Source organism: Bufo bufo, chromosome 4 (assembly GCF_905171765.1).
Source record: "Bufo bufo chromosome 4, aBufBuf1.1, whole genome shotgun sequence".
NCBI lineage: Eukaryota > Metazoa > Chordata > Amphibia > Anura > Bufonidae > Bufo > Bufo bufo.
The window spans coordinates 171,480,542-171,495,870 of record NC_053392.1 but is presented as its reverse complement, the minus strand read 5'-3'; positions in this window follow the sequence as shown (position 1 = coordinate 171,495,870).

Below are 15,329 nucleotides of genomic sequence, written 5' to 3'. Positions count from 1 at the left end.
CCCCTCCCTGATTCATAAAGATCAGGTGGGATTTGTCCCGGGCCGTCAGGGGGCCGACAACACACGAAGAAATATTGACCTGATAGATGTCATATCTCGCTCGGGTGAGGAGGCATTACTTCTTAGTTTGGATGCAGAAAAGGCATTCAACCGTTTAGGTTGGCCATTCCTCTTTGCTACCCTCCAGGCTTACGGCCTTTCTGGCCCGTTTGTTTGAGCCATTCATAGTCTATACTCCTCCCCAACAGCGACGATCAGACTTCCTCATGCTCAATCTCGACCAATAAACATTGCTAATGGAACGAGGCAGGGTTGCCCGCTATCTAGAAGTGAACTGAGAATATATTTTTCTTTTTGTACGGAAATAGGCCACTAAATACTTTCACCACATATAACTGCAGAAGTGAACTGGGAATAAATATTTATTTTTGTACTGAAATAGTCCACTAAACACTTTCACCACATATAACTGCAGAAGTGAACGGAGAATATATTTTTCTCTTTGTACGGAAATAGGCCACTAAACACTTTCACCACATATAACTGCAGAAGTGAACTGAGAATATATTTTTCTTTTTGTATGGAAATAGGCCACTAAATACTTTCACCACATATAACTGCAGAAGTGAACTGGGAATAAATATTTATTTTTGTAATGAAATAGGCCACTAAACGCTTTCACCACATATAACTGCAGAAGTGAACTGAGAATATATTTTTCTTCTTGTACTGAAATAGGCCACTAAACGCTTTCACCACATATAACTGCAGAAGTGAACTGAGAATATATTTTTCCTTTTGTACTGAAATAGTCCACTAAACACTTTTACCGCAAATAACTGCAACAGTGAACTGGGTATATATTTTTCTTTTAGTATTGAAATAGGCCACTAAACACTTTCAACACATATAACTGCAGAAATGAACTGAGAATATATTTTTATTTTTGCACTGAAATAGGCCACTAAACGCTTTCACCAGATATAACTGCAGAAGTGAACTGAGAATATATTTTTCTTTTTGTACTGAAATAGTCCACTAAACACTTTTACCGCAAATAACTGCAACAGTGAACTGGGTATATATTTTTCTTTTAGTACTGAAATACGTCACTAAAAGCTTTCACCACATATAGCTGCAGAAATGAACTGAAAATATATTTTTCTTCTTGTACTGAAATTGGCCACTAAACGCTTTCACCACATATAACTGCAGAAGTAAACTGAGAATATATTTTTATTTTTGCACTGGAATAGGCCACAAAACGCCTTCACCAGATATAACTGCAGAAGTGAACTGTGAATATATTTTTCTTTTTGTACTGAAATAGTCCACTAAACACTTTCACCAGATATAACTGCAGAAGTGAACTGAGAATATATTTTTCTTTTTCTACAGAAATAGGCCACTAAATGCTTTCACCACATATAACTTCAGAAGTGAACTGTGTATATATTTTTCTTTTTGTAATGAAATAGGCCACTAAACGCTTTCACCACATATAGCTACAGAAATGAACTGAGAATATATTTTTCTTCTTGTACTGAAATAGGCCACTAAACGCTTTCACCACATATAACTGCAGAAGTGAACTGAGAATATATTTTTCTTTTTGTACTGAAATAGGACACGAAACGCTTTCACCACATATAACTGCAGAAGTGAACTGCGTATATATATACACTGCGTGCAGAATTATTAGGCAAATGAGTATTTTGACCACATCATCCTCTTTATGCATGTTGTCTTACTCCAAGCTGTATAGGCTCGAAAGCCTACTACCAATTAAGCATATTAGGTGATGTGCATCTCTGTAATGAGAAGGGGTGTTGTCTAATGATAACAACACCCTATATTAGGTGTGCATAATTATTAGGCAACTTCCTTTCCTTTGGCAAAATGGGTCAAAAGAAGGACTTGACAGGCTCAGAAAAGTCAAAAATAGTGAGATATCTTGCAGAGGGATGCAGCACTCTTAAAATTGCAAAGCTTCTGAAGCGTGATCATCGAACAATCAAGCGTTTCATTCAAAATAGTCAACAGGCTCGCAAGAAGCGTGTGGAAAAACCAAGGCGCAAAATAACTGCCCATGAACTGAGAAAAGTCAAGCGTGCAGCTGCCAAGATGCCACTTGCCACCAGTTTGGCCATATTTCAGAGCTGCAACATCACTGGAGTGCCCAAAAGCACAAGGTGTAAAATACTCAGAGACATGGCCAAGGTAAGAAAGGCTGAAAGACGACCACCACTGAACAAGACACACAAGCTGAAACGTCAAGACTGGGCCAAGAAATATCTCAAGACTGATTTTTCTAAGGTTTTATGGACTGATGAAATGAGAGTGAGTCTTGATGGGCCAGATGGATGGGCCCGTGGCTGGATTGGTAAAGGGCAGAGAGCTCCAGTCCGACTCAGACGCCAGCAAGGTGGAGGTGGAGTACTGGTTTGGGCTGGTATCATCAAAGATGAGCTTGTGGGGCCTTTTCGGGTTGAGGATGGAGTCAAGCTCAACTCCCAGTCCTACTGCCAGTTTCTGGAAGACACCTTCTTCAAGCAGTGGTACAGGAAGAAGTCTGCATCCTTCAAGAAAAACATGATTTTCATGCAGGACAATGCTCCATCACACGCGTCCAAGTACTCCACAGCGTGGCTGGCAAGAAAGGGTATAAAAGAAGAAAATCTAATGACATGGCCTCCTTGTTCACCTGATCTCAACCCCATTGAGAACCTGTGGTCCATCATCAAATGTGAGATTTACAAGGAGGGAAAACAGTACACCTCTCTGAACAGTGTCTGGGAGGCTGTGGTTGCTGCTGCACGCAATGTTGATGGTGAACAGATCAAAACACTGACAGAATCCATGGATGGCAGGCTTTTGAGTGTCCTTGCAAAGAAAGGTGGCTATATTGGTCATTGATTTGTTTTGTTTTGTTTTTGAATGTCAGAAATGTATATTTGTGAATGTTGAGATGTTATATTGGTTTCACTGGCAAAAATAAATAATTGAAATGGGTATATATTTGTTTTTTGTTAAGTTGCCTAAAAATTATGCACAGTAATAGTCACCTGCATACACAGATATCCCCCTAAAATAGCTAAAACTAAAAACAAACTAAAAACTACTTCCAAAAATATTCAGCTTTGATATTAATGAGTTTTTTGGGTTCATTGAGAACATGGTTGTTGTTCAATAATAAAATTAATCCTCAAAAATACAACTTGCCTAATAATTCTGCACTCCCTGTATATATTTTTTCTACTGAAATAGGCCACTAAACGCTTTCACCACATATAGCTGCAGAAATGAACTGAGAATATATTTTTCTTTTTCTACAGAAATAGGCCACTAAATGCTTTCACCACATATAACTGCAGAAGTGAACAGTCTATATATTTTTATTTTTGCAATGAAATACGCCACTAAACGCTTTCATCACATATAGCTGCAGAAGTGAACTGCGTATATATTTTTCTTTTTCTACTGAAATAGGCCACTAAGCGCTTTCACCACATATAGCTGCAGAAATGAACTGAGAATATATTTTTCTTCTTGTACTGAAATAGGCCACCAAACGCTTTCACCACATATAACTGCAGAAGAGAACTGCGTATATATATATTTTTTCTACTGAAATAGGCCACTAAACGCTTTCACCACATATAGCTGCAGAAATGAACTGAGAATATATTTTTCTTCTTGTACTGAAATAGGCCACTAAACACTTTCACCACATATAACTGCAGTAGTGAACTGAGAATATATTTTTGTTTTTGTACCAAAATTGGCCACTAAACGCTTTCACCACATATAACTGCAGAAGTGAACTGAGAATATATTTTTGTTTTTGTACTAAAATACGCCACTAAACTCTTTTACCACATATAACTGCAGAAGTGAACTGAGAATATATTTTTCTTTTGTACTGAAATACAACACTAAATGCTTTCAACACATATAACTGCAGAAGTGAACTGAGAATATATTTTTGTTTTTGTACTGAAATATGCCACTAAAGGCTTTTACCACATATAGCTGCAGAAGTGAACTGCGTATATATTTTTCTTTTTCCACAGATATAAGCCACTAATGGCTTTTCAACATAGCACTTGCACCCCAAGAACATTGCTGGAATTGCTGGAATTACAGATCTGTATTATGGCTATTTGGGTCCCCAAATAATCTTTCCCTGCACTTGTAAATCGCTTTTTTTTCACAATGAGGTTTTTCCTATCACTGTCACTAGCACCTTCTGATGTCACTCCCTGCACTAAGATGCTGTGAAATGATTCCCCCTTATCCTTTCCCTGCACTTATAAATCATCTTTTCATTATTTTTTTTTCACAATTAGGTTTTTACTATTGCTGTCCCTAGCGCCTTCTCACGTCTGTCCCTGCACTCAGAACGCTGGAAAATATCTGAATCCACAATGGCCACCGTATTTATAGGGCTGTGACATCACAGGGCTGGCTAGCTACTGATTGGCTGGATGCATGGCATTATGGGTCATCCCGTCTTCCCAGAGTTACTTGCCCCATGTCCTCACACGTGTAGCTGCCATTTTAGCCACCATTTTAGGAAAAATAGCGATTCGTTACCACGAAGCGAAAGGAAATTCGGATCGAATTCCACTTCATCAGCTTTGATTCGCTTATCTCTAGTGATGGTCTAACTTTTTTTGCATCGTACATTGGGGGAGTAGCTGCTTCCATTTGGACTGTGCCCTCCTGCCCATCTGCCCAGGGCTTTTAAGCAGAATACAATATAGCTTGATTTGACATTGCCCTTAATTTTTAGGCTTAGGCCCAGGAGAGGCAATTCTGTTAGTATAGTTTCCATCTGTTGAAGCCACATTGCTGTTGGTAGATGGGCACAACACAATATTGATAAAAATGTGTGTAAAGAGCTTCTAATTGTCATAAGGTAAGTATGGCAGCAGTGCAATTCAGATTTATCCATGATTCCAGTGTTTGCAGGTGTCTGTGCATGGAGATGTGTGCTGCTGCAGACAATGTATGCTGCATTTTTTCCCCTTCAGCACTGCAGGCTTATTATAAGAATCACAGGGTAGGCACAGATGATGATTTTTAAATTTGGCTGAACATAATACTGTAGTATTTAGTCCATAAGGGTTCTATTGTCTGTAGACATTGCTTATCTCTCAGTGTTACCCTGAGACATTGAATCTCACTTGTTTAGACGCAGATGTGACTCAAGACTTTGTTTGCAAAACTATGTGATATAGTAAGTGACATTACATCTTACAGTATGTCCCAATCCAGACCTAGCTTAAACTCTGAAGACTGATGTTTAAAGATATTCAAATGAACCTCCAGGAGCCATTACTACTAGAGGCTCAGCTCTCTCTGCTACTGCGGCATGATCACATTTAGGGTCCATTCATACTACTTTAATTCTGGGTTCGCATTCGTTCTGCAATTTCCGCATCCATTTCGGTGTACTGGGCATAATTCTATGAGGGGCGGAGCTGGGCATAACCTGTGAAGGGGGCACAATTCTGGGCATAATTCTGTGAGGGGGCACAGCTGGGCATAATTCTGTGAGGGGGCACAGCTGGGCATAATTCTGTGAGGGGGCACAGCTGGGCATAATTCTGTGAGGGAGCACAGCTGGACATATTACTGTGAGGGGGCACAGGTGGGAATAATTCTGTGAGGGGGCACAGCTGGGCATAACTACTGTGAAGGGGCACATATCTGTCATAACTACTGTGAAGGGGCACATATCTGTTATAACTACTGTGAGGGGGCACATATCTGTCATAACTACTGTGAGGGGGCAAATACTGTATCTAGACAAAACCTGTGAAGGGGGCACAATATGGGCATAAATACTGTTCGGTGGCATAAAGGCGAAATAATTACTATGTGGGGGCATATAGGGGACTGGCTGTGATTGGGTGTTTAGTTATGTTTTGGGCGGAGTGAGAGGTGTGGCCTAGTGCTGAAAAATTTGCTGCGCCGCACATGGTGTCCCTCTTCCTTCTTTTCAAAAGTTGAGAGGTATGGAATAGGCATTTTCTATATAGCGCAGGCCATGTGCAGTCTGAAAAATGTGCAATGCAGACAGCCGTATCCGTGTTTTGGGGATCTGCAACTTACGGTCATCTGAATGCACCCTTGCACTGCCTGGTCCCATGAATTATGGTTCCGAGGGTACAGCTGTTGCTGAGAAAGATTCCCTTTCGCTGCCTCCTGTGAGTGTTCAGAAACCTTTTCAGTTACCTTTTCTTACAATAAGCAGAAGGTATACAGGGGGATGCAGCTGTAAAGCCAGGCATAGGCATTAGATATTTATCTTCTGGATCTCATGGCAGAAGTTTTTGAAAATGTAGAAGTTAATCCTTGCAGTCTGCAGTCAGTGTTTCATTCATGATATTCATACCTTTGATTCTCCCTCCAGCTAATTGACAGACTTTACCCAATTACTGTATATAGGGAGAAATCAATTAGCTGATAAAGGGGTACGAGAAGAGTACATCATGGGGGTGGGGGAGTACCCACCCTATAAAAGGGGTTATTCTGGTTTACAGGTTGCATGTTGTGAGCCTTTTCTCCTTACAGGATGTGAACTATTATTATAAGTTACAAAGGATAGCATGGTTTATCCTGCAGTGCACCCTCTTTCCCTTTTAGTGCAGACTCACCAAATGGGTCATTGATGTATGAGAGTGGAGAACAGCAGAGACCACAGACGCTGCAGAATGGCAGCTGTGGTCTATAAGTGGAGGAGAGTATTGCTTCTTTTTTATTTTTAATGGAATAAAAAATAATAATCTCCCCACAAAATCGCTTTCATGTACTTTTACAGCTGCCTAGGGATTGATTCATAATGATTTATTCTACTGTTATGGAGTAAATCTACTAGATCTGCCCTGGTGATCTGTAAGTGTAAAGTGGCAAGAAGTAGCAGGACGAATCTAGGTTTGGCAGATGTCTGGAAAATACAACCTACTTGCAGTGTGCCTACTGCCTAATGGTCTGGGGCTGTTTCTGATGGTTTAGGTTCTGCCCCTGTGAAGGATAATGTTAATGATACAGAATAGAAAGAACAATGATATGCCTCCATGTTTGTTGCAACAATTTGGGGATGGTCCTTTCTTTTTCCAACATGACTGCGTCCCAGTGCTCAAAGCAAGGTCCATAAAGACATGGCTTGACAAGTTTATGTGGAGGAACTCAAGTGGCCTGTACAGATCCCTGACCTCAACCATATCAAACTTATTAACAGCTTTTCATTTTGGAATGAGATGACCAACAAGTTAGCTATCAGATAGCTGTGTGCAATGGTCCACGTGCTTATGGCCATATAGTGCACATCGTAACAGCTTTTCTTTTGTATTGCAGCCTATTCTAGAAGTATCATTTTACAGTAGGCCCTTGGACCAAAAATGTTTGCACACCTCTCTCTCAGGAAATTGAGCATACTGTCATTCCCTAATACAATTGGGATCTAAAATAGATCTTCAAGACAAGATTAAAATGCTTGAATCATTCTGACCAATGCTCTGGGTATTGTCTTACCAAGTTTCTGTAATTACCTCCCTACCACTGAGTGCTGCAGGGAAACCGCCTTTCCAGAACAGTTTACATAAAACTGTAAAATAAAATTCATTACAGTAGTTTAAAAGATGTGGAAGCCTCAATGCTTACTAGTTTTCATTTAAGAATAGCATATATCACTTCTGCCCAGCGCCACAGCAACAGATCACATAGCATATTGCAGATATATATTTTTTTTCTTCAGTTGAAGGACGAAGCCACAGTAAAAAGGGAAGCAATGAGAAACCAAAGTAATTATTATATTGAAAACCCTTTAGCTCTAAAAATGTACTATTCATAGAAACATACAAGTGTTGCATGGCAACTGGCTGTAACCATGCATATACATATACGAGAACAGTCCCTACAGTGTCAGTCCAAATTATATTTTTATTTATGAAAAGTTTAATATGGACAAATTTAAAATATGTATAACATAACTCAAAGTGTATCTATCATTACAGTTTTCTTGTCCATGAATCAGTAGTACATGTGACTATAAGAACCCCTGTAATATATCTTATTAGTAAAAAAAAAAACGGCATCTGCTTCATCTTTCTCAGCAGCCTGCAATTCTCCTTTTCTCATCCTGCAAATGTTCAGAAACGTCTTCATATGTGTCTAAACAGAATACAGGGAGGTGGGAGAGGGGGGTGATGCAGCTGCAGCTTTTCTGCATATGTACATGAGTGTGTGTGTGTACGTGTGTGCATTTATCTGTGAGACTGCTGGCTGAACTAAGAAAGGGTAAAGAAATATAGTGTGGCCCAGAGTGATGATCATACTGCTATTATTACAGCAACATACACAAACAAAAGATAAACTGAGACTAAAACGGGTATAGTAGCAAAATATAAATATACTTTATTGAATAATACATAAGAAATTAATTATATATGATGTGATGCATCAGATAAAAAAGGTGGACTACACCTGAGGGGATATAACATAGTCACATGACAATGAGGGAAAAGGGCAGTGAGGCAACCAAAAAGCTAAGACATACACTCACCTAAAGAATTATTAGGAACACCTGTTCTATTTCTCATTAATGCAATTATCTAGTCAACCAATCACATGGCAGTTGCTTCAATGCATTTAGGGGTGTGGTCCTGGTCAAGACAATCTCCTGAACTCCAAACTGAATGTCAGAATGGGAAAGAAAGGTGATTTAAGCAATTTTGAGCGTGGCATGGTTGTTGGTGCCAGACGGGCCGGTCTGAGTATTTCACAATCTGCTCAGTTACTGGGATTTTCACGCACAACCATTTCTAGGGTTTACAAAGAATGGTGTGAAAAGGGAAAAACATCCAGTATGCGGCAGTCCTGTGGGCAAAAATGCCTTGTGGATGCTAGAGGTCAGAGGAGAATGGGCCGACTGATTCAAGCTTACAGAAGAGCAACGTTGACTGAAATAACCACTCGTTACAACCGAGGTATGCAGCAAAGCATTTGTGAAGCCACAACACGCACAACCTTGAGGCGGATGGGCTACAACAGCAGAAGACCCCACCGGGTACCACTCATCTCCACTACAAATAGGAAAAAGAGGCTACAATTTGCACGAGCTCACCAAAATTGGACTGTTGAAGACTGGAAAAATGTTGCCTGGTCTGATGAGTCTCGATTTCTGTTGAGACATTCAAATGGTAGAGTCCGAATTTGGCGTAAACAGAATGAGAACATGTATCCATCCTCTGATGGCTACTTCCAGCAGGATAATGCACCATGTCACAAAGCTCGAATCATTTCAAATTGGTTTCTTGAACATGACAATGAGTTCACTGTACTATAATGGCCCCCACAGTCACCAGATCTCAACCCAATAGAGCATCTTTGGGATGTGGTGGAACGGGATCTTCGTGCCCTGGATGTGCATCCCTCAAATCTCCATCAACTGCAAGATGCTATCCTATCAATATGGGCCAACATTTCTAAAGAATGCTATAAGCACCTTGTTGAATCAATGCCACGTAGAATTAAGGCAGTTCTGAAGGCAAAAGGGGGTCCAACACCTTATTAGTATAGTGTTAGTAATAATTCTTTAGGTGAGTGTATACCAAACACATTGACACATAAGGATGTCACATCTATTCGTCATAAATGTCCAAAAAGAGTACAAATATAAATCTCCAAGCATACATATGCATATAAAAGGAGAGACCTATCCAATGTGTCAAAAAATGTCACAAGTGTCCAGATTATATTGGCATGCACTCACATATCTCCACATGGACGTAAAAAGCTGCCAGTGCGCTATAGACAAGATCCCAAATGGAGACATGCATGTGCATAGCAATCAATCCCTTTAATGGTCCCATACACATGTGCATAGTATCATCTATCTCTTATGTAGAGAGACAAATCCTATATACATGTGTGAACATGCACATAAGTATCACCAAAAAGGCAAATAGGGCTACTGCCAGTGCTTTAAAATAGAGCCATATATGGAGGTATACAGGAATTGATCACCTAGATACCCGCGTCCACTGAGTGAAAACAGGGATCACAGAGATCAACCCCTGCAGCATGCACAGAGTGACTTAAATATATTACAAAGAAAATGGTTGTTTCAGCAAAAGGTAGCCTCACACTATAAGGTTACATACCCATGAAAATAGAAAACTGTCCAACTCAGGAGAGCCACGTACCACGACGCATCGCAGCCGAAACGCTCGTAGTACGTGGCTCTCCTGAGTTGGACAGTTTTCTATTTTCATGGGTATGCAACCTTATAGTGTAAGGCTACCTTTTGCTGAAACAACCATTTTCTTTGTAATATATTTAAGTCACTCTGTGCATGCTGCAGGGGTTGATCTCTGTGATCCCTGTTTTCACTCAGTGGACGCGGGTATCTAGGTGATCAATTCCTGTATACCTCCATATATGGCTCTATTTTAAAGCACTGGCAGTAGCCCTATTTGCCTTTTTGGTGATACTTATGTGCATGTTCACACATGTATATAGGATTTGTCTCTCTACATAAGAGATAGATGATACTATGCACATGTGTATGGGACCATTAAAGGGATTGATTGCTATGCACATGCATGTCTCCATTTGGGATCTTGTCTATAGCGCACTGGCAGCTTTTTACGTCCATGTGGAGATATGTGAGTGCATGCCAATACAATCTGGACAGGTTTGGATAGGTCTCTCCTTTTATATGCATATGTATGCTTGGAGATTTATATTTGTACTCTTTTTGGACATTTATGACGAATAGATGTGACATCCTTATGTGTCAATGTGTTTGGTATATGTCTTAGCTTTTTGGTTGCCTCACTGCCCTTTTCCCTCATTGTCATGTGACTATGTTATGTCCCCTCAGGTGTAGTCCACCTTTTTTCTGATGCATTACAATATATAATTAATTTCTTATGTATTATTCAATAAAGTATATTAATATTTTGCTACTATACCCGTTTTTGTCTCAGTTTATCTTTTGTTTGTGTATGTTTATGTACACTGAATGGGTACGTTACTATAGGGTACTCTCTATCACATAGGATCACTATTAGTGAATGCAAATCTATGTGTATTTTGTGACTGTTGTATTTTATTATTACAGCAAGCAGAGAGTATGTAAATGTACGTTTAAAAAAGGCATGCAAAAACACAGGTCCTAACCTAGGCTCTGTTCTGACTAGGCTTCCAGTGTATGCAAGGTATATACTCAGGGACAATCTACTGATCCATTCAAATTGTATGGTTGGTCCAGACTTATGTGTCTACATGGTATAATGAATACAAAGTATATGTTTTTTTCCAGGAAGCATTCTACACACTGTCTATGATGACATCCTTGACAAGATGGTCAGTGGTTCATCTACAGTATGAAGATGCCTGTAAAGAATCTTTGGGTACGTGTGTTATCCGTATACCACGTACACTTCTAAGCTGAATTTTTTTTTCAAGAGCATCTACAGTACAAGTAATAATCTGCAAAAAACACAGACCAAACATGGATGGCAAACTGTCGCAAACTGTGAATTTTTAAACACAACTTGGGCAAAAAGTTTTGTGCAAGTAGCATTTCTTTGCCGGCCTTCCCATTTACCAGCTGCCTCCCCACATATATATTATCTTTTATGCCAGTGTTCTGGTGTAGAAGAACACTGAAATCTATGTCAGACAGGGCCTGGGCGTAGATATCCGTATAGGCACACGCAGAGCCGGGACAAGGTATTTCAGCGCCCTAGGTGGAGCAGGCAAATTGTGCCTGCCCTGTAAATCAATTAAAAGTTACATTATTTCCTAATAAATATATTAAAACACATTTAAAAGAAGCAGTGAAGGGCAGACCCACTGACTTGCAGGTGACGTTTCCACGTATTTGAGTTCTTCACTCTATTTTCCTTTTCTTTTCCATTTGGTCCAGACCGTCACAGACAGGAGTCTATGGTCAGGGGTCTGCAGCCCACTCTGCCACATAAGATTTAGAAGACACCAATGTTACTACTGTACATGGGACATGGTAGATGAGGACTATTACAGATTTTGAAAATCAGACCACAGATAAGCCCCATTTTTATACAGGCCACTGTCATCCTGCTGCTACTCCCAATACTGTGCTCCCACAAACACTATACTGTCAGAAATAATAGTGCCATACAGATACCCAAATATTAATAGTGCTCCCAGACTTTCCTGGTTAGTAATAGTGCCCCCAATGGTAATAATACTCCCTAAGAGTTCCCAAATTAGTAATGTCCTCCATAATGTGACCAAGAATAATAATAATGCCCCTACAGTACCCCCAGTAGTAAAAATGCTACCAGTGCCCCAATATTTATAATGCCCCTCCTGCAGTGCCCACTGTAGATTTAATGCTCTCTTGCAGTTATACCTGTCCTGTAGTGCCTCCTGTATTATAATGCCCCTTGTAGTGCCTATATATGTATTTATGTGTGTATATATATATATATATATATATATATATACAGTACAGACCAAAAGTTTGGACACACCTTCTCATTCAAAGAGTTTTCTTTATTTTCATGACTATGCAAATTGTAGATTCACACTGAAGGCATCAAAACTATGAATTAACACATGTGGAATTATATACATAACAAACAAGTGTGAAACAACTGAAAATATGTCATATTCTAGGTTCTTCAAAGTAGCCACCTTTTGCTTTGATTACTGCTTTGCAAAAACTTGGCATTCTTTTGATGAGCTTCAAGAGGTAGTCCCCTGAAATGGTTTTCACTTCACAGGTGTGCCCTGTCAGGTTTAATAAGTGGGATGTCTTGCCTTATAAATGGGGTTGGGACCATCAGTGGCATTGAGGAGAAGTCAGGTGGATACACAGCTGATAGTCCTACTGAATAGACTGTTAGCTGCTTTTTTCCTGCCATAATACAAATTCTAACAGTCTATTCAGTAGGACTATCAGCTGTGTATCCACCTGACTTCTCCTCAACGCAACTGATGGTCCCAACCCCATTTATAAGGCAAGAAATCCCACTTATTAAATCTGACAGGGCACACCTGTGAAGTGAAAACCATTTCAGGGGACTACCTCTTGAAGCTCATCAAGAGAATGCCAAGAGTGTGCAAAGCAGTAATCAAAGCAAAAGGTGGCTACTTTGAAGAACCTAGAATATGACATATTTTCAGTTGTTTGACACTTGTTTGTTATGTATATAATTCCACATGTGTTAATTCATAGTTTTGATGCCTTCATAGTCATGAAAATAAAGAAAACTCTTTGAATGAGAAGGTGTGTCCAAACATTTTGGTCTGTACTGTATATATATATATGCAAAAAATTCCACGGCACTCCTCTGTAGATGGTGAAAAAATGTGTATTTATTCACACATATCTCACAGCGACGTTTCAGTCCCCTTACGGAACCTTTCTCAAGCCAGATTTTAACAGCAGCTTTACTTGGGTAAACTTGATTCCAGACAATATTCAGGCTTTTCTTACATTCTGGCTTTCTCTTGGCTCCAGGCTTTGGCATAAACTGGCAGGCAAACTTGGTAACTCTGCTTTCTCTCTTTCTCTGCTGGACTGACAGGCTTGCTTAATAACTATGCTTTCTTTTTCTTTTTTTCTTTTTCAAAACTCTTTTTATTAGTTTTTATATATAATGCAATACAGTATATCTGCATTACATTTGGGCACGGCACGTAAAACAGTATAGGCACAAATAGTTATATACATGTAATAATGAGAGCAGATCATCGTAAATTTACATAAAGATATGGATTTGGAGAAAGGGGGGAAAGGCGAGGTACCAGGGGGGAAAGGGATTATATAAGAGACATTTGCAGAGAAGAGGTCCATATACAGTCAGTGGGTTGACATCAGAGATGTCAATACATGTAAAAAGCAGTACTAGGTGAAGTTAGGATAGAAATTTTATGTTATAGAATTTAAAGCGTGCAAGAGTGTGAGGATGAGTAAATCATTGTAGTTACTGGGCGGATTCGTAGTAAGTGGAAAAGTGTCTATGTCGAGCCCAAGGGTTCCAGATGGACTTAAATAGAGAGTGAGATCTATTTTCCCAGCTAGCTAGTTCCTCTAAGCGGTATAAGGGGTCTACCTTTTTCTGTCCATTGTGCGAGTGACGGAGGTGAATGTGATTTCCGTAATGTGGGTATTAAAATTCTAGCATTGTGGTCTGGGGAATTTAGTCAGGAAATACAGTTGTGTTTAAAATAATAGCAGTCAGACATCAATAACCCGATCAATCACTGTTTTTGGTAGAAATGATATTTCTACATGGCAAATAATTTACTAGCAGGTGTAGTAGAGTAATAGAAATCCAACAGACCCAACAGTCGTGACATGAATGCTGCTGATTCTGTGTAATTGAATCACTAATTAAAAGGGGCATGTTCAAAATAATAGCAGTGTGGAGTTTAATGAGTGAGGTCATTCATTCTTTGAAAAACAGGTGGCAATTATTGCTCTTATTTAAGGAAGGAAGGCAGCAAATGTTGTACATGCTGGTTACAGTGCATTTCTCTCTGAAATTCTGAGAAAAATGGGTTGTTCCAGACATTGTTCAGAAGAACGGCGTACTTTGAAGCAAAAGTTGATTGGAGAGGGGAAAACATAATGAAGTGCAGAAAATGATAGGCTGCTCAGATAAAATGATCGCAAATGCTTTAAAATGGCAACCAAAACCTGAAAGACATGGAAGAAAGCGGAAAAACTACCATTCAAATGGATAGAAGAATAGTCAAAATGTCAAGGACTCAGCCAACAATCAGCTCCAGGAAGATCAAAGAAGCTCTAAAGTTACCTGTGAGTCACATTGTTCAAAAAAAGACATGTCCTATTTGCCGAAGAGCACATTGACTGGCCTAAAGAGACATTTTGTAGACTGATGAAAGTAAGATTGTTCTTTTTGGGTCTAGTGGCTGGAGACCCCCAAACACTGAATTCAAGCAAGTGATCCATTGTGGTGCAAGCATCATGATATGGGGATGTTTCTCATACTACAGTGTTGGGCCTATTTATCGCATACCACGGATCATGAATACTTGTAGAGGTCATGCTGGCTTATGCTGAAGAGGAAATGCCCTTGAAATACACCAGTAAACGTGCAACATCTTAGTTACCAGTAAACATGCAACATCTTGGTTCCAGACCAACAAGATTGACGTTATGAAGTGGCCAGCCCAATCCCTGGATCTTAATCTAATAGAAAACTTGTGGAGTGACATAAAAAATGCTGTTTCTGGGGCAAAATCTAGAAATAGAGAAGAACTGTAGAATGTAGTCCAATCATACTGGGCTGGAATAC